An 18,464-nucleotide genomic window follows, 5' to 3' on the forward strand; every position below is an offset into this window, starting at 1 on the left:
TGGTCGGTTTCCCATTGAACCGGATAATTCGGGAGAACTTGGTGGATGGTTGGTTCGTATTCCATTGTCCCCCACCATTGGAAAAGGTTTGTCCATCCCACCCGACTAACTCCTTTCAAAAGCCACTATTTCCAAAGCCAATATATCCTACCAGATGAGAAGGGAATAAAACTTGAAAAGAGCGTCACTGTGGATCAGTTTTCTCTCACTCAAAATTATCTGTTTAATGAAGTAAAATATGCAGGTGACAAAGAATACGGCAACAGCCACTGTCTCCCTTTTTGGCAGGAGAAGAAAATCGATCTGTCTGTTTGTGGAGACCAAGTTCCAACATAATGTTTCCACCCGGGATCGAACTGGGGACCTTTCGCGTGTAAAGCGAACGTGATAACCACTACACTACGGAAACCGATGGCATGGTATGTTACACAATGGGTAGCTGAATGGTGTGCTCTCTCTGCTCGTACTTGGAATGTGTTCTTCCATTGCAGCAAGAGACACAGACAGTGGCTGCTCCCCCTTATCTTTAAAAACTCTCAGGGTTGTGGGTTTGAGCCCCACGTTGGGCGAGTACCGTTTTAAACTTTTATGCTGCTTCCACCCGCCCCCCTCCGTCTCACCGCACACGATGGGGCCGCGCCCGGGCTGAATCGCTCCAATCAGGTTTCCGCCCCTGTCGCAGCATGAAATGGTCCTTATCAAAGTCACAAATGATGCCCTACGTGACTACAACCATGATAAACTATCACTCCTCATCCTTCTCAAATACAATATCTCACCGTGCTGTTATGCTGTTAGACTCGTTTCCTCTCTCTGCTCTTATTTGGAATGTGTTGCTTTTCCATCTGACAACACTTAGTATCATGGTATTATGTTAGTCCACAAGAGGAGATCATTCGGCCCATCGTGCCTGTGCCGGGTCAAACACACGTATTCGTTCAAAATAAGTTCAGAGACAGATTGAGTGTTTTTTTTATCAGAAAATTGCCTGAACCCCCACAGTCCACAGCTTTCCTCCCCGCTATCAACCACACGACCTACTTTTATGTCAACCGCAAATTTCTCAATCATGCCCCCTACGCTTAAGTCTAAATCGTTAATGTACACCACAAAAAGCAAAGGACCAAGTACCGAGCCCTGCGACACCCCACTGGAAACAGCCTTCCAGCCGCAAAAACACCCGTTGACCATTACCCTTTGCTGTCTACCACTCAGCTCATTTTGGATCCAACAAGCCACATTCCCTTGGATCCCATGGGCCTTTACTTTTTCGACCAATCTGCAATGTGGGAATTTTTCAAAAGCCTTGCTACAATCCATGTCGACGACATCAATTGCGCTACCCTCATCGATCCTCCTTGTCATCTCCTCGAAAAATTCAATTCGGTGAGTTGGACACGACCTCCCCTCAACAAATCCATGCTGACTGCCCTTGATTGGTCCGTGCCTTTCGAAGTAACAGTTGATCCTGTCCCTCATTTGAAATGGAGTCTTTCTCCTGCTTGCTGCAATAACAGATAAAGCGGGTATTAGCACTCAGGCCTGGCGAACTCAGTTGGTAGAACATGAGACTATTAATCTCAGAATCGTGGGTTCGAGCCCCACATTAGGCGAGGACCATTTTTAAGTTTCATGCTGCTATCACTGGCCAACAGTGCAGAAATAATGCAGAATAAAGCATGGTATCGGTAGTCAGAATAGCCGAGCGGTCTAAGGCGCTGCGTTCAGGTTGCAGTCTCTTCTGGAGGCGTGGGTTCGAATCCCACGTCTGACATTGCTGATTTTTACCAAGACGTGGAAATATTTTATTTGTGGATTGGGCTGCAGCTGATTTTTCTGCCAAGTTGATTTGCTCCTCCCACAAAAGCAACTGGCTTTGTCATGCATATGTGACTTGAGAAGTTTTGAATGGTGAAATGTTTGACATATTAATGACCGGGACAAAGAAATAGAACAGCAGTGGGAAACATTTAAAACGATGATCGATAGAGTCCAGGAGAAATATATCCCACGACAAAGCAAGAAAAAACTAGCCAGAAATGATACAACAGGGATGAATAAAGAAATAAGGACAAAATTGAAACTAAAGAAAAAGGCACACACGAGATAATAAAGGAGAGAGGGGAATGTGAAAAGACTGGGAAATAAGTCTAAAGAACTATTGGAAAGGCAAAAAGGAATATCAAAAAAGCGAAGTATTCTGGACACATCAACAGCCAAAGAAAATGTAGGATTGGAATAGGGCCACTAAGGGATACACATGACAAACTCACAGGCAATGACAGCGAAATGGCAGAAATATTAAATAATCACTTTGCTTCAGTATTTACCAGGGAGACTAATATTGTGGGCATGACAGGAGAAGAAGAGATCAAAAAAAATATAAAGACATTTAAGATCGAAAGGGGGGAGATAATTCATAAACTAATCAAAGCTAGAGAGGAAATTTCCTGTTAGGAGCCGAACCACAGTTTCAAACCGCTCAGCCACGCTAATTTCCGTATTACTGTTCAGGAGCACAGTTCACAGGGACACGATTACTGCGCTCCATTTAGAGAGGCTTAGTGACAGGTGGAAATTGACCTATTAATAGAATCATAGAATAGGACAGCGCCATTCGGATGCCATTCGGCCCATCGTGCCTGTGCCAGCTCTCTGAAAGTGCTGTCCAGTCAGTCCCACTCGCCTGCTGTTTCCCCACAGACCAGAAAAAGTTTCCATCCAAGCTTTTATCCAATTCCCTTTTGAAAACTGTGAGTTAAGAAAAACAATATTGAAAGGGGTGCTGGGGCCTCTGCAGCGTCGATGTAGAGTGTGTGATGATTGAAGTTATCAAGATGGTTGCTTTACACATGGTATGTTGTGCAATCATCCTGAAATATCTTCAATATCCAATACAATTTGAATTGCAAATCTGACGGACAAACACTGGAAAACAAGTAACGAGTGAACGCAAATCATCTGGGACCCGTTTTCAGCCTCACCGCACTTTAAATAAAGTGAAATAACTTTGCATTGAAAAGATTTGGAACTTGCATCTGTGCCTTTATCTGTTCCATTTCTTAAAGTTGCTGGCGTCTGATGATGAACACGCCTCTGCTCCCTCCATTGAACAAGAAAGGAGGTGTTTGACGTTGACGGGACCTGTTGGTTCTGAGCTCATTCTTTACATTGAGTGGGTTCGCGTCCTTCAACTTTAGCCCAGCGGTGAACTTCGCAGCAAACAAGTTCGACACCGTCTCACCGCGGACGCTGACTGCCATGTTTATTGTAAACAATTTTACAACACCAAGTTATAGTCCAGCAATTTTATTTTAAATTCACAAGCTTTCGGCGGCTTCCTCCTTCCTCAGGTGAACGTTTGTTGGAAATGACAAACGTTTCCAACAAACGTTCACCTGAGGAAGGTGGAAGCCTCCGAAAGCTTGTGAATTTAAAATAAAATTGCTGGACTATAACTTGGTGTTGTAAAATTGTTTACAATTGTCAACCCCAGTCCATCACCGGCATCTCCACATCATGCCATGTTTATTGTTATTTCTTTCAGACCTAAATAAATAGTGACCGTGATTTTATATTTGCACTCAGTGATTTTTAGGTAGTCTCCTTTCAGTGTTTCAAAGGCGACCCCTAATTTATGATAGTCCGGCCATTTCACCAGCCGTGTTGAAAACAAAACATGTCTCTGCTTTTCGCGTCTTTTTTCGAAAGGCAAAAAATATATTTCCCGTGACCTCTGAAGGATGGACAAGTACAGTTCAGAAACCAGAAGCAAGTTCACCGAGCTTAAATCGTCTGACCACGTTAAAGGCGATATATACATATATATATATATATATGTACAAGTAGTTGCTGTCTGTTTCTGTGGTTGTCTTTTTTCTGTGTGTGTCCATCTGCAGGTCGATTTTGAATCAATACCAGTGTTCGTGTCAGTTTGTTGCATGAAATAAATGAGGGTATCAGGCGCTCCCCTCCCTGCCACTGGGTAGGTACTGAGTCAGGGTTCAGACCAAACTTCTGTTTTGTTTTGTGTGAAAAAGCAATTGAAACCTTCATTCGGGAATTATCCAGTCTCATGTGAGCGGTGAAAGAAACAGTGACCCCGATGTGATGTGAACACGCAGCCTTTTGATCTGGAGTCAGACCTTTGCGCCACGCACTCTGAAGACAGGATCCTGGATGTTATTATATATATGAATGTTTCTCAAGCACCGTTTCAGACATTGGTTTCATCGATAGGGCTTATCAAATCTCCGCCAGGTCCCACCGGGTGTGAGACAGTATTGGAAGCAGCCTTCACCCCCAATATCACGCTGGCTTTCATCGCCTGCTCTCAGCGGACTGCATTAACAGGGCTGGGAGATATGGACTTTGTTCACATCATTCAGCAATGTGAATCGTTCAATATTTAATCATTTTTATACTACGGAAAACTGATGCTTCAAGCTCTGTGATATGGATATAACCCCTCAGCCAAACTAATTTCCGTATTACTGTCCAGGAGCTCATTTCACAGGGATACATTTCCTGCGCTGTATTTCGGAAGGCTGCAGAGAAGGATCGGTAGCGATGGTCAGGCAGGGAATCCCAGAGCATCGCGCCCACACAAACATTTCACTGTTTTTTTCATGTACCTGTTATCCGACCGCAGTTTAAACTTTTGCGAATGGCATGCTCAGATGATATTGTTCATTGAGTGTTTTCTTGCTCGAAACATCAGCCTTTATGGTTAACAGCCGAACGCGCTAACCGATTGCGCCACAGAGACCAACCGGTGCGGTTTCTTGCAAGATACACGAAAGCAGCGTGTCACCTGACCAAAGTTTCAAGTTGCAGCCACAGAAATGTAGTTGTCCATTATCAGTGTTACTTTTCCAGAAATAAAGGAAGGAACATTGTTTGTGGAAACATGGAAACGGTCTGATCTCGCTCACAGCATCGATATCACCGCCAACCAGCTCTCCTGCAACCGGCGCGCTAATCGCTGCTTTGTCTGTTACTTATTAGCACTGCGGGAGAGCATTCGTCACACGGATTGCAGCGGTTCAACAAGGCGGCTCACCACCACCTTCTCAAGGGTAATTAGGGATGGGCAATAAATACTGGCCTCGCCAGCGACACCCACATCCCATTAACGAATAAAAAATATTAATTTCAGATTCTGCATCAGTTTGAGGTGCTGTATTGGATTAAGCTGTTGTATTTGTTTGAGGTACTTTATTGCTTTGAGATACTGTATTAGATTTAGATGCTGTATTAGTTTGAGGTATCAATTTATGTTTCAGGTTCTGTATCGGTTTGAGGTACTGTATTAGTTTAAGGTGTTGTATTTGATTGAGGTACTGTATTAGTTTGAGGTACTTTATTAGTTTGAGATGATGTATTAGCTTGAGGTATTATATTAGTTTCAGATTCTCTATCCGTTTCAGGTATTGTATTCGCTTGAGGTACCGTATTAGTTTGAGGTACTGTTTTAATTTGAGAAGCTCTATCAGTTTGAGGTGTTATATTAGTTTGGGCTATCTGTATTGTAAGGAAAGAGTTAGTCTTTATATTGAATTAATATTAACCTTTACCATTTGCCTCTTAAGTAAGGAAGTATAAATCTCTGTTGGGAGAATGAAACTACAATCATAAGTCAGATTTGCTTCATTTTATATGCATGCATATGTTTAATATAGAGACGAGTAGATTCTGAAGTCCAGAAACTCTTGGATCGGAGCTGATATCATAATACTCATAAGTTTAATTATCCTTTTGATATAAACAATTCTCTGACAATCATAACAAGGCCTTTAAATCATTCAGAGCTGGTGTGTATGTGTGTCAGACAGCATTGTGTGTTATTCGTCTTACCAGCTTCACAGGGAAGCAGGAGAGGTGTGAGATATGTATGATTGCTACGTATCATTCCAAGCTGACGCAGCGGGAAAGAGCTGCACTGGTGAGAGATAAACACCATTCTGCTCTCTGGTCAATGGGCAAGGCCATATGTTTTAACTCACAAGTTCAAAAGTTATCGTTATAATTAATGCCTAAAGCAGAACACCTGGCTGTGCCGAAGGAGCCTGTTTGCACCACAAGGCGACATCTAGTGGAGGAGTGTAGTTAGGTGATGAGGGAAGTGATACTCTGATGACATCGAAAATTCTGGAAACCTTCAGCAGGTCAGGCAGCATCTGTGGAGCGAGAAACAGAGTTAATGTTTCAGGTCAATGACCTTTCATCAGAACCACGTTGGGCAGTTGTGTTTGGTGATAGTATGAAACATTGGAATTGTTTCACTCATGTGGGGTGATTTGGGTACTTTTCTGTCTTTGGAAGTTGAAGAGTAAAATAAGGGCTCGTCCGGGATTTGAACCCGGGACCTCTCACATATTTGGACAGACAACCCCGAAGCGAGAATCATACCCCTAGACCAACGAGCCCGTTGACAAAACCCAACGCATTAAAGAGCCAGCCGTCGTAAAACCCTTTTTGTTGGCTATCCTTGATAAGCAATTATGAGGACAGGTTGCAAAGACCAGACTTGCATTCCCTTGAGTGCAGAATATTAAGGGGTGATCTAATTGAGGTGTTTGGATTATTAAAGGATTTGACAGGGCAGATAGAGACTATTTCCTCTGGTGGGGAGAGTCCAGAACAAGGGGGCATAACCTTAAAATTGGAGCTGGGCCGTTCAGGGTTGATGTCAGGAAGCACTTCTTCACACAAAGGGGAGTGGAATTCTGGAACTCTCTCCCTCAAAAAGCAGTTGAGGCTGGGGGTCAATTGAAAATTTCAAAACTGAGATTGATAGATTTTGTGGCTAATTCGGGAGTTTAATGACTTTGACATTTTTTCCCTGTGACTTGGACAGTTTCGATCGATGAAATATTCGTGAAAAGAGTCAGTGCAAAGAGAGTCAACAGTTCATGTTTTCCCGAGACACTTCCTTCAGAGCTGAGAACGAAAAGTTTCTCATTTCCATAGTGCAGCGGTTATCATGTTCACCAGTTACACGCAGAAAGTCCCCGATTTAACCTCGGAGGGAAGCATGTTGTTGGGACTTGCTCCCCATAAACCTTCAGGGTCGAGTTTGTTCATGCATGAAAAGGGCGACAAACCTTTTTAAATTTAACAACGGCGACACCAGATTCCTGGTACAATAAGCACTAAACACTTTTAAGCAGACTCCTAAAATACAGTATGTAAAACGGGAAGGGATAAAAGTTCATGACATACAAAACACAAAGATTTATTGACGTTTTAATTGTCACTTGGCAAACAAGTTAGCATTTCCTTCAGTGTGCAACAGAACGTATTAATGGCGATTAAAAAAACATTAAATGTCTCACAGACTTGAATTATTTTTGTGCAATGAACTATTCCCAACCACAAGGGAACACTGCATCAAACATATATATTTAAGTATATAATAAGTATATATAATATATATATATAATCTATGCCATCAGTAGACCTCGTGGTGAAACGGTAGCGCGTCTGACTCTGGATTCTGAAGGCTGCGTATTTAAATCATGTCGAAATCACTACTTCTTATACCATTCATATCAGCCTGGATAATTTCGGAATCACTGCTTTTTAATAATAAACGAAACTTTGCTCACTAGTTCATTGTTCATTGCTCCCTGTCATTGATAATTGAAATGAAATATTAATCTGGCAAAGCCGGAGAACAAAATATTAAACCAGCGAAACAAATACTGAGCAAAATTATTTGCAATGTTTGGGGGGAAGTGCAGCTGAAAAGCAGAAGATCTGAATGGAATGATCAATGATTGAGCGGAATACATTGCTCGACTTGTTACTCGATTGCTTTCTTGCACAGCACCTCACAAACCCGTGACCTCAACCACCGAGAAGGACAAAGGCAGCAAGTACATGGGAATAACACCACCTGCACGTTCCCCTCCAAGTCACACACCATCCCGACTTGGAAATATATCGGCCGTTCCTTCATCGCCGTTGGATCCTGGAACTCCCTACCTAACAACACTGAGGGAGAACCTTCACCACACGGACTGCATCGGTTCAAGAAGACGGCTCACCACCACCTTCTCAAGGGCAATTAGGTTTGGGCAATAAATTCTGGCCTTGCCAGCGACACCCACATCCCATGAACGAATGTAAAAAATCTCTGTGCTCCTCCAATTCTGGCCTCTTGCGCATCCCCGATTTAAATCGCTCCGCCATTGGCGGCTGTGCCATCAGCTACCTAAGCTCTGGAAATGCCTCCTTAAACCTCTCCGCCTCTCTCTCCTTTAACACATACCTTAAAACCTACCTCTTCGACTAAGCTTTTGGTCACCTGTCCCAATATCTCCTTATGTGGCTTAGCGTCAAATTTTGTTCAATAACGCTCCCGTGAAGCACCTTGTGACGTTTTACTACGTTAAAGGCGCTCGACAAATGCAGACTGTGTCCTCTGGTTATCGACCCTCCTGCCAATGGAAACAGCTTCTCCCCATCCATTCTATCAAAATCCCCTCATAATTTTGAATACCTCTATTAAATCTCCCCTTAACCTTATTTTGCTCGAAGGAGAACAATCCCAGCTTCTCCAGTCTCTCCACATAACCCATCACTGGACACAATGCAAGGCGGAGGTTTGCAACGAGGATTGCAAATTATTGCCAGTCGGGAGCTGGACAAATCGAAAGGAACCGAAATGACAAACAGCTTTGTGAATCTGTAGATACGCTTTGGGAAACGGAATTGGAGGCGAATAAAAGACTGACCAGACAGGCGGCCAAGACGCAGCTGAGTCGGCATGTCCCCCTGGAACAGTTACTCTGATGTTGTGGATGAAATTAAGAGGTCGGAGCCATTTAAAGCGCTCCCAGTTACTGCAGATCAGGGATCAAAACCTGACATCAGCGTCAGGACGCTTAGAATACTTTTTCTTTATTTGTTCATGGGATGTGGGCGTCGCTGGCGAGGCCGGCATTTATTGCCCATCCCGAATTGCCCTTGAGAAGGTGGTGGTGAGCCGCCTTCTTGAACCGCTGCAGTCCGTGTGGTGAAGGTTCTCCCACAGTGCTACTGAGTGACAGACAAAGCACCGGTGGGCGCGTCGGTTGCAGGAGAGCTGGTTGGCGGTGATATCGACGCTGTGAGCGAGACCATATCGTTTCCATGTTTCCACAAACAATGTCCCATCCTTTGTTTCTGGAAAAGTAACACTGATAGTTGTCAATTGCATTCTGTGGCTGCAACTTGTAACTTTGGCTAGGTGACACGCTGCTTTAGTGTATCTTGCAAACACATGCACTGGGTGGTCTCTGTGGCGCAATCGGTTAGCGCGTTCGGTTGTTAATCAAAATCTTTGGTGGTTTGAGCCCACCCATGGACGAAAGTTGCACCTTTCTCTTCCCACTTTCGGATTCATTGCCTCATTCTGATCGTCCTGATGCCGGTGCAAGGTTTTAATTCCTGATCTGCAGTAACTGGGAGCACTTTAAATGGCTCCGATCTCTTCATCTCATTTCAAGTTTTCGAATGTGTGATTTGGCGACAAGAAAACACTCTGTGAACAATGTCATCTGAGCATGTCTGATTCGCTACAGTTCAAACTGCGGTCGGATATCAGGCACATGAAAAACAGTGAAATGTTTGTGTGGGCGCGATGCTCTGGGATTCCCTGCCTGACCATCGCCACCGATCCTTCTCTGCAGCCTTCCGAAATACAGCGCAGTGAATGTATCCCTGTGAAATCAGCTTGGCTGAGGCGTTATGTCCCGAACACGGGACTGCAAGCTTCAGGTTTCCGTAGTGTCGTGGTTATCACGTTCGCCTAACACGCGAAAGGTCCCCAGTTCCTTTCGGGCGGAAACCTTGTTCCCATTAAAAATGAATAAATATTTAACGATTCACACTGCTGATTAAATGTGAACAAAGTCCATAACTTGCAGCCCGCTGAGAGCAGGCGATGAAAGACCCGTGATATTGGGGGTGAAGGCTGCTTCCAATACTGTCCCACACCCGGTGGGACCTGGTGGAAATTTGGTAAGTCCTGTCTATTCAACCAAGGTGGGATAAATGAAACGGTGTTTGAGAAACATTCATGTGTATAATAACATCCTGGATCCTGTCTTCACGAGTGCGAGGCGCAAAGGTCTGACTCCAGATCAAAAGTCTGCGTGTTCACATCACATCGGGGTCACTGTTTCTTTCACCGCTCACATGAGACTGGATAATTCCCGAATGAAGGTTTTAATTGCTTTTCCACAGAAAAGAAACAGGTGTTTGGCCGAAAACCTGACTCAGTACCGACCCAGTGGCAGGGAGGGGAGAGCCTGATACCCTCATTTATTTCATGCAACAAACTGACACGAACACTGGTATTGATTCAAAATCGACCTGCAGATGGACGCACAGAAGAAAGAGAACCACAGAAACAGACAACAACGACTTGCATATATATCTGAAAACATTGCCTTTAACGTGGTCAGACGATTCAAGCTCGGTGAACTTGCTTCTGCTTTCTGTAATGTACTTGTCCATCCTTCAGAGGCCACGGGAAATATATTTTTTGCCTTTCGAAAAAAGACGCGAAAAGCAGAGACATGTTTTGTTTTCAACACGGCTGGTGAAATGGCCGGACTATCATAAATTAAGTCGCCTTTGAAACATTTAAAGGCGACTATCTAAAAATCACTTAGTGCAAATTTAAAATCACGGTCACTATTCATTTTGGTCTGAAAGAAATAACAATAAACATGTCAGTCAGTGCCCGCGGTGAGACGGTGTCGAACTTGTTTGTTGTGAAGTTCACCGCTGGGCTAAAGCTGACGCCGTTTAAAAAACGCGAACCCACTCAATGTGAAGGATGAGCTCATAAGCAACAGGTCCCGTCATCGTCAAACACCTCCTTTCTTGTTCAATGGAGGGAGCAGAGGCGTGCACATCTTCAGACGCCAGCAAATTTTACAAATGGAACAGGTGAAGGCACAGATGCAAGTTCCAAATATTTTCAATGCAAAGTTATTTCACTTTATTTAAAGTGCCGTGAAGCTGAAAACGGGTCCCAGATGATTTGCGTTCACTCGTGACTTGTTTTCCAGTGTTTGTCCATCAGGTTTGCAATTCAACTTGTATTGGATATTGAAGATATTTCAGGATGATTGCACAACATACCATGTGTAAAGCAACCATCTTGATAACTTCAATCATCACACACTCTACATCGACGCTGCAGAGACCCCAGCACCCCTTTCAATATTGTTTTTCTTAACTCACAGTTTTCAAAAGGGAATTGGATAAACGCTTGGATGGAAACATTTTCAGGGCAATGGAGAAACAGCAGGCGAGTGGGACTAACTGGACAGCTCTTTCAGAGAGCTGGCACAGGCACGATGGGCCGAATGGCATCCGTATGGCGCTGTCTTATTCTATGATTCGATTAATAGATCAATTTCCGCCTTTCACTGAGCCTCCCTAAATGGAGCGCACTAATCGTGTCCCTGTGAAATGAGCTCCTGAACAGTAATACGGAAATTAGCGTGGCTGAGCGGTTTGAAACTCTGGTTCGGCTCCTAGCAGGAAATTTCCTGTCTAAGTTTGATTAGTTTATCAATTATCTCCCCCCTTTCAATCTTAAATGTCTTTACATATTTTTTGATCTCTTCTTCTCCTGTCATGCCCACAATATTAGTCTCCATGGTAAATACTGAAGCAAAGTGATTATTTAATATTTCTGCCATTTCGCTGTCATTGCCTGTGAGTTTGTCGTGTGTATCCCTTAGTGGCCCTATTCCTATCCTAAACTTTCTTTGGCTGTTGATGTGTCTAGAATACTTTGCTTTTTTTGATATTCCTTTTTGCCTTTCGAATCGTTCTTCAGTCTTCTTTCCCAGTCTTTTCACATTCCCCTCTCTCCTTTATTGTCCAGTGTGGGCCTTTTTCTTTCGTTTCAATTTTACCCTTATTTCTTTATTCATCCCTGGTGTGTCATTTCTGGCTAGTTTGTTCTTGCTTTTTAGTGGGAGATATTTCTTCTGGACTCTATTGATCACCGTTTTAAATGTTTCCCACTGCTGTTCTATTTCTTTGTCCAGGTCATTAATATGTCAAACATTTCACCGTTGGAAACTTCTCAAGTCACATATGCATGACAAAGCCATTTGCTTTTGTGGGAGGAGCAAATCGACTTGGCAGTAAAATCAGCTGCAGCCCAATCCATAAATAAAATATTTCCACGTCATAGTAAAGATAACAAATGTCAGAAGTGGGATTCGAACCCACGCCTCCAGAAGAGAATGCGACCTGAACGCAGCGCCTTAGACCGCTCGGCCATCCTGACGACCGATTTCATGTTTCATTCTGCATCATTTCTGCACTGTTGGCCAGTGAAAGCATCATAAAAGTTTAAAATGTTACTCACCCATGGTGGGGCTCGAACCCACGATTAAGAACCTCGTGTTCTGTCCGACTGAGCTTGCCGGGCCTGAGCATTGTTCACCATCTTCTCTGTCAGAACAGCAAACAGGAGAAAGACTCCATTTCGAATTATTGCAATCAATTCTGAGGGACAGGATAAACTGTCACTTCGAAAGGCACGGACGAATCAAGGACAGTCACCATGGATTTGTTAAGGGGAGGTCGTGTCTGACGAGCCTGATTGAATTTTTCGAGGAGTTGACAAGCAGGATCAATGAGGGTAGCGCAATTGATGTCGTCTCCGTGGACTTTCGCAAGCCTTTTGAAAAGTTCCCACATGGCAGATTGGTCAAAAAAGTAAAGGCCCATGGTATACAAGGGAATGCGGCTTGTTGGATCCAAAATTGGCTCAGTGGCAGGAAGTTAATGGTCGACGGGTGTTTTTGCGGCTGGAAGGCTGTTTCCAGTGAGGTGCAGCAGGGCTCGGTACTTGGTCCTTTGATATTTGTGGTATACATTAACAATTTGGACTTAAACGTCGGAGGCATGATAAAGACATTTGCAGGTGACACAAAAATAGGCCGTGTCGTTGATAGCGAGGTGGAAAGCTGTAGACTGTGGGGGTTCACGCAATTTTCTGATAACAAAGCACTCAATCTATCTCTGAACGAATTTTGAACGAATACGTGTGTTTGACCCGGCACAGGCACGATGAGCCGAATGATCTCCTCTTGTGGACGAACATAATACGATGATACCAAGTGTTGTCAGATGGAATAGGAACACATTCCAAATAAGAGCAGAGAGAGGAAACTAAACTAACAGCATAACAGCACGTTGAGATATTGTATTTGGGAAGGATAAGGAGGGATGGTTTTTCATGGTGGTAGTCACATTGGGTATCAATTGTGACTTTGATAAGGACCATTTCATGCTGCGACAGTCTCTGGTACTGTGTGTGAGTGTGGGATTCATTCTGTATCTGTCAGTCTCTGGTACTGTGTGTGAGTGTGGGATTCATTCTGTATCTGTCAGTCTCTGGTACTGTGTGTGAGTGTGGGATTCATTCTGTATCTGTCAGTCTCTGGTACTGTGTGTGAGTGTGGGATTCATTCTGTATCTGTCAGTCTCTGGTACTGCGTGTGATTGTGGGATTCATTCTGTATCTGTCAGTCTCTGGTGCTGTGTGTGAGTGGGGGATTCATTCTGTATCTGTCAGTCTCTGGTACTGTTTGTGAGTGTGGGATTCATTCTGTATCTGTCAGTCTCTGGTACTGTGTGTGATTGTGAGATTCGTTCTGTACCTGTCACTCTCTGATACTGTGTGTGAGTTTGGAATTTATTCTGTATCTTGTCAGCAGTGTGTGTGAGAGTTTGTGATTCATTCTTTATATTCAGTCTCTCATACTGTGTGTTAGTGTGGGATTCTTTCGGTATCTGTCAGTCTCTGGTACTCCATGAGAGTGTGGGACTCATTCTGTATATACAGTCTCCATTACTGTATGTGGGAGTTGAATTCATCCTATTTGCAGTTACTCATACTGCATGTTAGTGTGGGATTCATACTGTACCTGTCAGTCTCTGGTACTTGATAAGAGTGTGGGATTTACTCTGTGTCTGTCAGTCTCTAGTACTGTATATGAGTTTGGGATTCCTTCTGCATCTGTGAGAGTTGGATTCATTCTGTGTCTGTGTGTCTCTGCTACTGTCTCTGAATGTGAGATTCATTCTGTATCTGTACGTAATTATTCTCTCAGATTATATTATAGCGTTCAATATTATAGCTTTAATATCTCAATGTTTAAATAGTAAATATGGACGTACTTTCGGATTTGATGCTCGAGGTTTTAATCAGATTATTTGTGTGCTTTTTGGAGTACTATTAAATCTGTATCTCTGTGAGTACTGTTGTGGATGATAATATATCTTTCAAACTGATAAGGTGACATTTTAGAATTGGTATGTATTGTTTAGATCAGTCTGTAGAAATGGAATTGATACCGTATCTTTCAGTCGAATATTGTACGAGATTTTTGGACTGGTATGTAATGTGTATCTCTGTCTGCACTACGAGAATTGATACTCTATCTTTAAATCTCATTCTACGAGTGCATTCTGAACAGGTATCTAATTTGTTTCTCAGGTTTACTATCTTTCAATATTTCTCACTCTGATACTCTACCTGAGTTTTGGACTTGTATGCAATTTGTATCATATGATACACTTTTCGAATGGATATTGCATGGATTAAAGTCATGTGTGTGAGAGTTCTGGGCTAGTATTCAATTTGAATCTCGGGGTACATTATTGGGATTCATTCTGTACCTTTGAATCGGGTACCATGTGTGATTTCCATCTGGTATTTAATTCGTAGCTAATTTTGCTCTGTTGTGAGATTGACACAGTGCCTTTCACTCTGAGCGTGTGATTTTGGACTGGGATTTTTGTATCTACCTGTCAGAGGGACTGAGTTAGGGGGAAATGGAACAGTGTCTGCCTCACCGACTCTGCTTGACTGTAGGATTGAAAATGTGTCTCTGGAAATTGTGATCAGTGTGGTACTGACTACTCCTGCTGTCTGAGACTGTGGAACTGATGAGCTGTCTGTGTCTCTGTGCTCTGTGAGTGATAATATACCTACTGTGTGTGAGAAGGAGCTGGCTGCACTGTTCCTTCTGCCTCGGGTGGAGGAAGCATCACATTTATTCTGGATCGTTCAAGGGTTTGCCTGTAGAAAGAAAATTATCTCTTGTTGCTCAGGAACATGTGAGGTAGAAAATACAGACGTGATCGGTTTAATATCTCTGTTAATGATCATTTTGAATATCCACAAATGAAATCCAGTGATACAAACAGTGTCAGTGTCTGACTCCACTGCAGTACTGCAGCACTCAGCTTCTGCATACCAGGTGTGTTGTGCTGTTTTACAACAATTTAATGACATCCAGACACGGCCCAACCCCTGCACTGATCCATGAATGGGACTACCCGATGGGGCAGGGAACTTTGTACTGGTCAGGTTTCTAATCTCCTCTCCCATGGGACTAACCGTTCAACCGAAACCAAACAGCCGCTGTTTAAATTGTGTCCTTCACACTTCTCACCTGATGCCTGCAATAGATGCTCTTTGTATAACTCCCCACATCCTTACTGTCCGGCTCTGTTTCCACTCTTCACTATCCAATCACAATAAATAGGGTGAGGCTGGAACTAAACCAGGGCCATTCATTACTGGTTTGGGGAGAGAAAGCAGCAATGATTTTAATAGCAGGTCCTTCCCATTCTCTCTCCCTTCCCCTGGACACACCCTGTCCACACACAGCCCGAGAATGACCTCTCCCTTCCCCCCTCTCAGTCCATGTTCAGGGACCTGTTCCTGATCCACTCCGCCTCTTATAAACAGCCCCCGGACTCCCCCTGAACTTGCCCCGGACTCAATGCCGATCTCTAAGCCCATCTGCGGACACGGTCCCGAAGCGATGATCTGCTGTAACGAGGCTGCTCTTTGCTCCCTTCCCCCTGGGGCCGTGATCTCTCCATTCCCGGCTGTTTTAAACCATCTTCTTCCGCTCACTGAGGGAATGGCGCACACAATTCCCAATCCAAAAATCGATGCAAACTTTCCCCAATTGGAATTAATCCCGAGTCTGAGCAAAGGAAGTGGGTCTGGGGGAAAGGTCAGAGGGAATGGGGTCCACAGGCAGTGCAGGAACAGGCACCAGAATGGGAAACAGATGGGATTCCACCAGTGCCTAACTCTGGAATCCAGACTGACTTTACAATCTCCAACTATTAAACTAGATGTTTCCATCCCTGCTGTTTCTCTCGGGGTCTTTTGATGGCAAAGAGCCTTTCAGAGATAAAGTGAGCAGCTGTGAAATCAGCCAATGGATTCTCTTCATTAATGGCCCCTATAATGTGTGACTGGGAGAGGATTTCTCAAACCAATCCTGGAGAAACATGGGAGGAAAGTGGGAGTCGGTGTATTTGCTGGGACCGTGTAGGGTTAATATCAGGCAGCAACAGTCGCAGATTAATTTAACCGGAGTGAAACTGTAGCTCACTGAGAGTAATATCGAACAGCCCTGAGCTGTAAAACTGCAGATAGTACAACAGGCATTAGAGGGTTAAATGTGACCCATTGTTTCTGTCCCTCTCTGTACTGTCCCTGAGTGTGGGATTAATAGTGTTTCTGACCCTTGTACAATATCAGTGAGAGATGAGATTGCATCTTCTGTCTCTCCAACGCGATCTTTCTGGATAAAACGGCACTTTCCCGGTCAGTCTGGAACTAATACTGTTAACGTCTGTCTGTCACTGTGTCTCACCGCTCTCTCTGTCTCTATCACCATGTCTGCCTCCCTCTCTCTCTCTGGTGCTGTATATGAAGGTGGATACTGCTATTGAGCGTGATTTGGACACAGATAGGAAGTGTAAGACTGATACTGTCTCTCTCTCTCTCTCTCTATTGCTGGACATGAAAGTGGGATACTGTCTGATATAAAATAGAGAGAATGAGATGTCCGGGCCGGGCCTCACTGGAACTGGGGATGTGTTTGGCTCCAGTCCCAGTTCATGGTCATAATCTTTTCACAGATTCAGAGCGAGAGTCTCTGTGAGACGGTAACACTGGCGGAGAAACTCCGCGTCATAACTCAAACCCCAACACATGAGATTCTCCAAATAAGCTGCAATAAGGTGTTTGTGAAACGCTGAACCCGTCTGGGAGGGGATGTGTGGGGAGATAAAACAGGGAAACAGACTGAAATGGAGGAGCCGAGTTGACTTGTTATTGAATGGACTGTATTTAGGCAGGAATATTAACGATTTCTCATTGTAACGGGGCTTATTTGAAAGCTTCGGGTTTTGGGAATCCTTGAATATGAAGCCCGGGTCTGTCAGGGTTTGTGCGGAGCGCTGAGGTTCGGTTCTATTATCGATAAACGGTTTGAAACTGTCGGATGGAGAGAACTGGAGGTGGAGCTGGAAGATCAGAGGCCGCTCTCCGCTCTGTCACTCTGACTGTCTCCTCCCCTCCCGATTTCTCTGTGTAATCCCCCATATGGAACCAAAGCGGGTCGGTGGACTCTAAACACGGTTTACTCGTTAACAGGACGAAAGGCGAGTAATGTTCCTGATCTCCTGGGCACCAGGCAATTCACTGTTATTTGTTTCTGTACAGAGTTACATTTCAGTGATTCCCCAGTGAGTTTGATGCGTTTTATAAATAATCCAACAAAATAGAACAGAAACGGAGCGAAGCGCTGAATTCCACAGATGCAGAAATGTTAGTCGATCAGTTCTGGTGATTCTTTTCGAGCCCAGCATGGCAAGTAGTTTAAATAAATACAACAAATCTGGTGATGTGTGGGCTGGGGTCGATAAGTCACCGTTTAAAGTACCGGACTGTGGTCACTGCCCCGACTCCAGTCCCATTAATACCTCATCTCGTCCACAACGAGACAAAAGCAGCTCAAAGCCACACTGGTAGCATGATATCAGCGTCTCCCTTCAGACAGTAACCAGTCCTTTCACAGATACAGAGGGTGGCTCTGAAAAGAGCCTTTACTTCGAGTTACATTGAAACTACAGCACAGAAACAGGCCATTCGGCCCAACTAGTCTATGCCGGCGTTTATGCTGCTCATGAGCCTCCTCCTTCCTTACTTCATCTAACCCTATCGGCATATCCTTCTATTCCTTTCTCCCTCATGTGCTGATCTATATTCCCCTTAAATGCCCTCATGTTATTTGCCTCAGCTGCTCCTCGTAGTTGCGAGTTCCACATTCTAACCACTCTCTGGGTAAAGCAATTTCTCCTGAATTCCATATTTGATTTATTAGCGACTATTTTACATTTATTACCTGAAGTTTTGGACTCCCCACAAGTGGAAACATTTTCTCTGCATCGATCCTAACAAACCCTGTAATTATCTTAAAAACCTCGATCAGATCAACCCTCAGCCTTCTCTTTTCTCGTGAAAAGAGACCCAGTCTGTTCAGTCTTTCCTGATAAGAATATCCTCTCATTTCTGGAATCATTCTTGTGAATCTTGTTTGCACCTTCTCCAGTGCTCCTGTGTC

At 43.9% G+C, this 18,464-nt stretch overlaps 4 non-coding genes across 4 annotated transcripts; 1 reads left to right on the plus strand and 3 right to left on the minus strand.

Annotated features, from left to right (window-relative positions):
- Window positions 1–336: 336 nt before the first annotated feature.
- On the minus strand, window positions 337–409 carry trnav-uac (transfer RNA valine (anticodon UAC)). The gene has a single exon. It is a non-coding gene; the product is annotated as a tRNA-Val (tRNA).
- Window positions 410–1,691: 1,282 nt separating this feature from the next.
- Window positions 1,692–1,774, plus strand: trnal-cag (transfer RNA leucine (anticodon CAG)). Its single transcript has one exon. It is a non-coding gene; the product is annotated as a tRNA-Leu (tRNA).
- A 4,566-nt stretch (window positions 1,775–6,340) lies between these two features.
- Window positions 6,341–6,428, minus strand: trnap-cgg (transfer RNA proline (anticodon CGG)). The gene is given in 2 exon segments: window positions 6,341–6,376; window positions 6,393–6,428. It is a non-coding gene; the product is annotated as a tRNA-Pro (tRNA).
- A 5,793-nt stretch (window positions 6,429–12,221) lies between these two features.
- On the minus strand, window positions 12,222–12,304 carry trnal-cag (transfer RNA leucine (anticodon CAG)). Its single transcript has one exon. It is a non-coding gene; the product is annotated as a tRNA-Leu (tRNA).
- Between the last annotated feature and the right edge of the window lie 6,160 nt (window positions 12,305–18,464).

This window comes from Heptranchias perlo, unplaced genomic scaffold (assembly GCF_035084215.1).
Source record: "Heptranchias perlo isolate sHepPer1 unplaced genomic scaffold, sHepPer1.hap1 HAP1_SCAFFOLD_50, whole genome shotgun sequence".
In the NCBI taxonomy this organism is placed as follows: domain Eukaryota; kingdom Metazoa; phylum Chordata; class Chondrichthyes; order Hexanchiformes; family Hexanchidae; genus Heptranchias; species Heptranchias perlo.